General features: G+C 38.9%; 1 long non-coding RNA gene across 1 annotated transcript; it reads right to left on the reverse strand.

The window, feature by feature from the left end:
- Positions 1–536: 536 nt before the first annotated feature.
- On the reverse strand, positions 537–7,382 carry LOC143851710 (uncharacterized). The gene is made up of 3 exons (XR_013236467.1): positions 7,200–7,382; positions 6,563–6,714; positions 537–1,066 (listed from the first exon to the last, which is right to left on the reverse strand). It is a non-coding gene; the product is annotated as an uncharacterized LOC143851710 (long non-coding RNA).
- Positions 7,383–8,278: the final 896 nt, after the last annotated feature.

An 8,278-nucleotide genomic window follows, 5' to 3' on the forward strand; every position in this document is an offset into this window, starting at 1 on the left:
TCTTGGATGAAGCCGAATGGCTTAATAAGGGATATGTACCTCTATTCAATGAGCATTTAACTGTATCATTGATCAGTTGTGGTTACCCTATGGTCACTATCACTAGTTTCGTCGGGATGGGTGAAATTGCAACAAAGGAGGCATTTGATTGGGCAAGCAAAAGGCCTAAGCATGTTGTGGATGTATCAATAATTTGTCGACTACAAGATGACATCGTTGGATATGATCTTGATTCATGTGAAAACACAGAGAAAAACGGATCCCAACGAGAAGATAAAATAGGCTGAGTGGACGTAAAAATATGACGGAACCTTGAAACAACCTTATTATTCAAGCGTCTCTTATTGTAGGGAAAGTACCAAGCTTTTTCGTCGCCTAATTGATATTCTTTATTATATCCTTACGAATACTTTTAGATTAAAAAAAAATGGTAGGAAGATACAAAAAGAGAACACGACATTCTTTATAATCTTTCCATATATATCATCTAGATTTTATAATATAACACAATTACCCTAAATATTCACCCTCCATTTCCAAAGAAATCAATGACTATTACATCTTAAAAATTGCTTCTGATGAACAATGGGGTTTTACCTATATCACTGGTAAAGAGGTTCTTCTATGTAACAACAATTAAAGCCAGCTTTGGTACGCCAAAAAAATCATATCCATGACATAACACAATCTTCAACTATTATATGGATGAGATAAAATGATAAAATACCTAAATACTTTCGATAGTAACTTTAACACATTGTTTTGAATCTTTGACATTTGAAGTTTGAAAAAGAACGAGCACATGTTGCATCAACTATCGACAGTTATGTGAAGGAGCACGGGGCCACAGAGCAGGAAGCGTGCAGTAAGTTCCGTGAAATGATTAGGATTGCATGGAATGACATAAATCAAGCATGCCTTGAACCCCCTGTCTCCCATACTCTCCTTATGCGAATCGTCAATCTCGCACGTGTGATAGAAGTACTATACAAATATGAAGATGGATACACCTTTTCTGAAGGCAAAACCAAGGAGCGTATAAGCTCGTTGTTTGTTGATCCCATTCCTGTTTAAGAACAGACATGGTTTATTAAGTTGGTCCCATGGTTGGATAAGAGATTTATAATCTTATTATTGTCAAATGTCATGTAACGTCATGTAATAGTGTTAATAATACATTGTGTTTACTTTATTAGCTAAATGTCTAAGTGGTTTATGATCTTATGATTGTTGGATATAATATTTTAACAGAGTTAGTAATACTTTGTGTTTACCATGTTGTTTGAACGTGTTGTATGGTTTGTACCAAAATGTCTCACGCCCCAAAATGAGACCCGGCCCAGGCACGCAACAGCACCAGACATCCTTGAGCACAAGTTCACAAACAATCCTCACTAAACCTATGGGAGATCTTGTCCCCACAAACCTATGAGTGACCACATCCTCACTAATCCGACTCATCCCCGCTAAACCCGTGGAAGATAACTGCTTGCTAACATGCTAGAAATCTGATCCCAGCTAAACTTGCAGAAGATAACTTCTCGCTAACCCGCGAGATATCTCTGTCCTCGCTAAACTTGCTAGAGACTATGTAACGGTGGCTTCTACCAAGACACTGTGAAAATTAGCGTGTTCGACATGTATACTGCCGATCCATCCGAATCCATAAATATCCCATAGGGATGTCTACTATTTTATATCAATCTCGGACACAAACATATATCTCTGACTAATTAACGCCAACGTTGGCATAAACATTTAATTTGATAATTCAACAACTGGAAATATTTCAAAGAATAATATTTGTTGAAAAGGCTACGGCTCATGAAGACCGTTCAATCATAACAAAGATTCTATTTGTAATCCAAAAATTTACTGTTTAATCAAAATAATCATAGCATAAGCATAACGTGCATAAAAGTCATTGACGTGGCCACAACTTTTGGCTGCAAAGGATAAAATTTAGAAAGTGTCCGAAGAATCCAAAACGTACAAGAAGTGGGTATAAATAGAGTTTCTTTCTTTAATTAATTTGTTTCCTTCTAGCTATTAGGTAGTTTCAGACGAATATGGCTTGTTCCCTTTTCTTATAGTTTGAGTCCATGTAGATTTAGAAATTTAGTTCAAATAGGAATAGAAGTTGAGTCTAATTTAGGAATTGGCTTCAAATAATTTTAGAAAGTAGAGATTTACTTAGAGAAGAAGTTAGTGTTTTTATAAAAGCCTATGTGCAAGGGTTGTTACACAGTTCATGTTTGTTTTATGAAATAAAGAAATTCTCTTCTTTCTTGGTAGAGAAAGTTATTTATCTCGTTCTTTGTGGATTCGAAGAATAGCTCTTCGTAGATTCAACGAGCGCCCTTCATGGATTCGAACGTTTATTCCTATCGGTGTTGACATTGATCAACCTCGACTCGTTCCTCGCGCTTCCGGCTACGCCAAGTGGTATGAGAGCCCTGCTATGTTCAATACATGGCTTCCCACGGAGAACGGGAAAATAAAAAAACCGTGACGGTGGAGATGTTTAACACTCTCCAGGCTACCATTATTCAAATAGGGATCAATTAGCACGGTTTAATCCTATTGAGCGCGAACAACCCCAAATCGACGACGGTACGCTCAAGCTCTACATCGTGTTCCACGCTCCGGCCCTAGAGTTACATATTTTCCTAACGGTTATTACTCTAGCGAGGAGGAATTCGAAGACATCATCCATCCAAGGTATATTCGTGACTGAGCTCCAAAATTTGCGGTTCGTAATTGTGATTGTTGTATTAAGGTGGATTTGCCTAATTTTAATGGCCAACTCCATCTCGAAGATTTTCTTGATTGGCTAGCGGCGGTAGAGAGATTTTTTTACTACATGGAAGTTCCTAAGGAGAAAAAGATGAAACTTGTGGTCATCAAACTCAAGGGACGTGCTTTGGCATGGTGGAATCAACTACAACTCTTATGTACAAGGATGGGGAAGCAACCAATCCGGACCTGGGCACGGATGCGTCAAGTCCTTTGTGAGAGGTTTCTACGTACCCCTTGATTATAATTATGATCAGACAACTTTTTGCATGAGTCGAACCGTGGTAGAGACACCGCAGACCGTGAAAGAGAAGGTGACTTTGGATCTTCCTATTGGAACAAAAACGCTGCCATAGGCATTTCCAACACAAGGAAGAGGACGTGGAGATGTTCTTTCTACTTCGGCAACGCCCAAAGTCCCATGCCATGATTCATACGAGTCACAGTTCGAGCAACGGATCATGTGCTACAAGTGCAACCAATTGGGTCACAAATTTGATCAGTGTCCCCAAGGTGGTCGGCATACTACGCATCTAGCCATTGGTGACGAGCTTGAAGAAGATGATGAGAAGAAGTGTGATATAGAGGAGCATAAAGAGGAGCAAAATACGGAAGAAGACCTTATTCCTACCATTTGTGCTTCCGAGCAATACTTAAAGATGCATCAAATTATGTGCCCATCAAAGGTAGAGGAGGACCCCAAACCCTTTCAAGTGGAGCGGCAATTATGTTGGCACTGAAAGAATCTCTTATCAAATCAAAGAAGGACAAGAAGAAGAAGCGAATCTACAAAGGTGTCAGAAAGAACAAAAAGAAGCTCGACCAGTCCAAATCTAAGTACAATGCCGAAAGAGCCAAGCGTCAATTTTGTAAGGTCTCTGAAGTTGGAGATTCTATAATGACATCACAAATGAACTCAAGGTCGAGTTCTCTTCAAGTGGAGGGGAATGACGTGGCCACAACTTTTGGCTGCAAATGATAAAATTTAGAAAGTGTCCCAATAATCCAATACATACAAGAAGTTGGTATAAATAGAGTTTCTTTATTTAATTAATTTGTTTCCTTCTAGCTATTAGGTAGTTTTAGACGAATATGGCTTGTTGCCTTTTCTTATAATTTGAGTCCATGTAGATTTAGAAATTTAGTTCAATTAGGAATAGAAGTTGAGTCTAATTTAGGAATTGGCTTCAAATAATTTTAGAAAGTAGAGATTTACTTGGAGAAGAAGTTAGTATTTTTATAAAAGCCTATGTGCAAGGGTTGTTACACACTTCATGTTTGTTTTATGAAATAAAGATTTTTTCTTCTTTCTTGGTAGTGAAAGTTGTTTATCTCGTTCTTCGTAGATTCAAGGAATAGCTCTTCGTAGATTCGGCGAGCACCCTTCGTGGATTTGAAGGTTTATTCCGATCGGTGTTGACATTGATCAACCTCAACTCGTTCTTCGCGCTTCCGGCTACACCAATCATCAATTGGATGAAAACAACTAGTAATAGAACAAGTCTTCACACTGTAATATCAATCAACGGTTTTGTCACACACAAGACCTTAACCAAAGTTTTCCAACTTTCCACAGAAGTCACCTAAATTTCATATTAATCAAAATTACGATCTAAATAACAATTTTAGGGTGTTTGGGAGACTTAAACAGGTTCCAAAAGCCCTTCCGAAGGTCGTAAACCAAATCAGCAGAGCTAACCCGAGCCGTGCACCCGAGGAACTTTCCGGCCAACCGACCCCTGCTCGGTCGGCTATCTCGGTTGACCGACTAGTACCCTATTTAGCCGTCCTAGTTCGGTTTAGCTGTCAAAGAGTGCGTGTTGGGTTTCTTTTCCATGAGCGATCCCTTTCAGAGAAGCCTATTTTCACTCTCAAAATACATGAAACAACTTATTTTAATCCCTCGTTAAATCTTTACTTGATTAGGTTTTACAAATACGAAGAAACCGATGGGATCCTTGGAAAAACCATTCCCACAAACCCTAATCTCCACCAAAACAAAACCAACAATTCTTTTCCTCCCAAAGTTGATTTTATTTCATGGAAAAATAGAAGATTAACAAGATTTTCTCTAGATTTGTAGTTTTCCACATCGAAACTACCATCCGATCATCAAAACTTCGATTAGAACTTGTCGGATGGAAATCAATGAGTAAACCATCCACAAACCCTAGATCAATCCCCAATAACTCTTTTCCCCAAAAACAAAGTGGGAATCCATGGAAGAAATCAAAGTCTTACTTAAGAAATCAAACCCAAAATCAAATTGCATATCTTTGGGAATCGCTTTCTCCACCCTTGACATCCTCTGCGGCTCTCGTTTCCTCCAAAATCTCCACTCGTCCGATCCTAGGGTTGTTTTCCAGAGAAATATGGCTTCTCCATTAGTATTTATATTATTAGTTAGAGGCCTCTAATTCAACTAGAGCTATTTTGGACAAAAATACCCTCTCCTACATGAATGTTCATATTTTTTTGGGGGGAGGTATTTATGGACTATTTCACTCTCCCCCTTACAAAAATTTCATTCTCGAAACCTAGTAAGTTACCTGACATACCTGAGAAGAGGTGAGGATACTTTTCTCTCATTTATTCCTCTAGCTCCTAGGTAGATTTCCTCCCTGAATGGTTATTGAATTGAACTTTGATGTAGGGAACTGTGCAGTGCCTTAAAACTTGGTCCTTCCGGTTTGGGATATACTTTGGTCTGCGATATACTTCCGAAGCACGGAGATGTGGAATGCATTGTACACGCCTGCCAACATTCGTGGTAAAGCAAGATGAAAAGTTACTGTCCTGATCCTCTCTAGGATCTCAAATGGTCCCACAGTTGTATCTGCAAGGGGTTTAAGACTGGTGTCCTTCCACCTTCACAATTATTGCACATTAGGAATGAAGATTACTAGAGGGCTTGGAGCCCAGTTGATGCAAGTAAATCTATAAGAGGATGGACTCAGGTGGATAGGTGGGGACCTGTAAGATCCCATGTTGGAAAGGGAGAGAAAGTTCATGGGCTATATATGTGGACTCTCATTCTCCCTGTGTAGACGTGTTTTCAGCATCTCCAAGGGGTGTGCCCTGCGGAGTGGGTTGGGCACGGTTAGTGGTACTGGAAAACAAAATCAAGGAGGATAGAAGACCCAGAACTAGAAAATATTTACACTGAGAGGTCATGGTGTGACAACATGCTATCAAAGCCATATCTCCCGCAGTATGGTGTGCCAGGGAGGACACTGGGCCCTAAGGGGTGGATTGTAAGATCCCACATCGGAAAGGGAGAGAAAGTTCATGGGCTATATATGTGGACTCTAGTTCTCCCTATGTAGACATGTTTTCAGCATCTCTAATGGGCAGGCTCCGCGGAGTGGCTCAGGCACGATTAGTGCTGCTAGAAAACAAAATCGGGGAGGGCAGAAAACCTAGAACCAGACTGTCAACTGAAACTAATGGCTTCATCTAATACATCTTCTCCTTGGGTATTGAGATGTGCCGCTTCATACAAGCTTAATAGGCCTCTCATATCACTAATTAAGGCTGCGTTGAACTTTTCGTGCTCGTCTTTGAACTTGTTAAATACATCTGTATAAAATTCAGCCATGTCATGATATGCATAATTTCCATTGATAAAACTAGTGAGTAGAAATAAAAAAGGATTTACCGGAAGACACATTAAACCCATGTTGTCTTAGTAATCGAAATCGGAGAGCAACAACAAATAGATCATTGTTAGCAGCATATTATGGGATTCAAATATTTGATGTAGTGCCTCGTTGATCTCCTTTTCAAAATGATATGCCACTCCCAGACGTTGAAGCACGTCAATCAAACGATTTCTTGCTTTGATCCCTTGGAAATGCTTAGCTTTCTCTTCACCTCTTCCTTCAACTCTTCAACCCGCTTAGTCCATAAATCTAACTTCTGCATGGTACCATTTAGAAGCACAAATAAATTAGCTATGTTAATCATGAAAGGATATAATTCAACTTAAATGATCTCTTTCTCCCTTTCTCTCCCTCTCTTACTTCTCTACTATAAACATAAACCTGCAATTTTATATTCTGCTAAATTTTCTAACATGATCCTTCTTGCTTCTTTTCTAATCGAAACAATATAAATAGAAACAATAGAAGGAAAAAGAGCTGAGTATACCAAAAAAAATAAAAATAAAATATTGAACAGAGCATTTCCTATCTTCATGTGTTCTATCAAGAGGCATGAGCCACACAACTTTGGCTATCCATCAACAATCATAATGAAAGTTAATAATCTCTCTCTCTCTCTCTCTCTCTCTCTCTCTCTCTCTCTCTCTCTCTCTCTCTCTCTCTCTCTCTCTCTCTCTCTCTCTCTCTCTCTCTCTCTCTCTCTCTCTCTCTCTCTCTCTCTCTCTCTCTCTCTCTGCTTACAATTTGGTCATGAGAGTAGGGGAGGAAGTGATCGCCCCAAACGCTTGGGTGAAACACGCTTGAGTTGTGATTGATTTGTGGCTTCCCATCTTCTAGTGAAACGACGATGGAACCAAAAGAAGGGGTTGCAGTTGTAAGATCCATAGTAATCTCAAGGTTGGGATATCAAACGAAGGAATATAAGGGCAGTAATGTATTTTGTAATGGAAGTTTCACAAGAATCGGTATTTATAGGCAGCAAATGGAGAGCCGGTATAATTAAAAATCAAAATTATTAGGGTGGTAGGAAAATAAATTAATAACATGTAGCTAATATTAACACATCGAGTGACATAGAAATTATACGATGGGTGGCCGTGCAAACACATGAATTTTAAAAAGTGCGGTATGGCCCACTCCATACAATGATCCAAACCGTCAATTTGTTGGTCCATAACGTAAATAGGTTGTGCCCCAAAAATTATTTCCATAGGATGATCCTTACGCTTCGATCATAAGCATGGAAAAAATTCTATAGTCCAGGCCATGAAACACTTGCATGGCCCAAAATGTAAATTAATCATTGATCAATAGCAATCTCTTTTTTGGTACACACAGCACAGAAGCTGTTGAACAAAAATGGCGCTAAATGAATCTAACATTTACATATCATTGTACTTAAATTTGTCTAATTGTCTTCAAACTTGTCTGAGTTGACCCCACTCGATCAACAGTTGACTCAAGTCGTTATGCGACTACCCGAGTTATATTTGTTTTCTTAGGAACTTGACCTAGTCGAGTTGAAAAAACTAGATCGTTCTTCCCGAGTAGATGAACGTTGAATATTTCTGACTTGCTAAGTATAAGCCTATTACTTTTTTCTAGAGAGACCCAAACATCCAAAATGAGAAATGAAGGGGAGAGGGACTGAATGAAAATATAGGAAGAAAATTCTTGCATAATGGTTTAAGAGTGACATCAGATCTATCGATCTAGGATTATTATACGGAAGATTTGAAATCAAGGGGAAAAAGTGAAGGACTATGTTTTAGTGAATTTACGTCTTGTTTTTGTAGAGGGTTTGTGAATTTATCATTAAG

This window comes from Tasmannia lanceolata, unplaced genomic scaffold, assembly GCF_043159265.1.
Source record: "Tasmannia lanceolata isolate RefF3 unplaced genomic scaffold, GAP_Taslan_0.1 ptg000018l, whole genome shotgun sequence".
NCBI classification, from domain to species: Eukaryota; Viridiplantae; Streptophyta; class Magnoliopsida; order Canellales; family Winteraceae; genus Tasmannia; species Tasmannia lanceolata.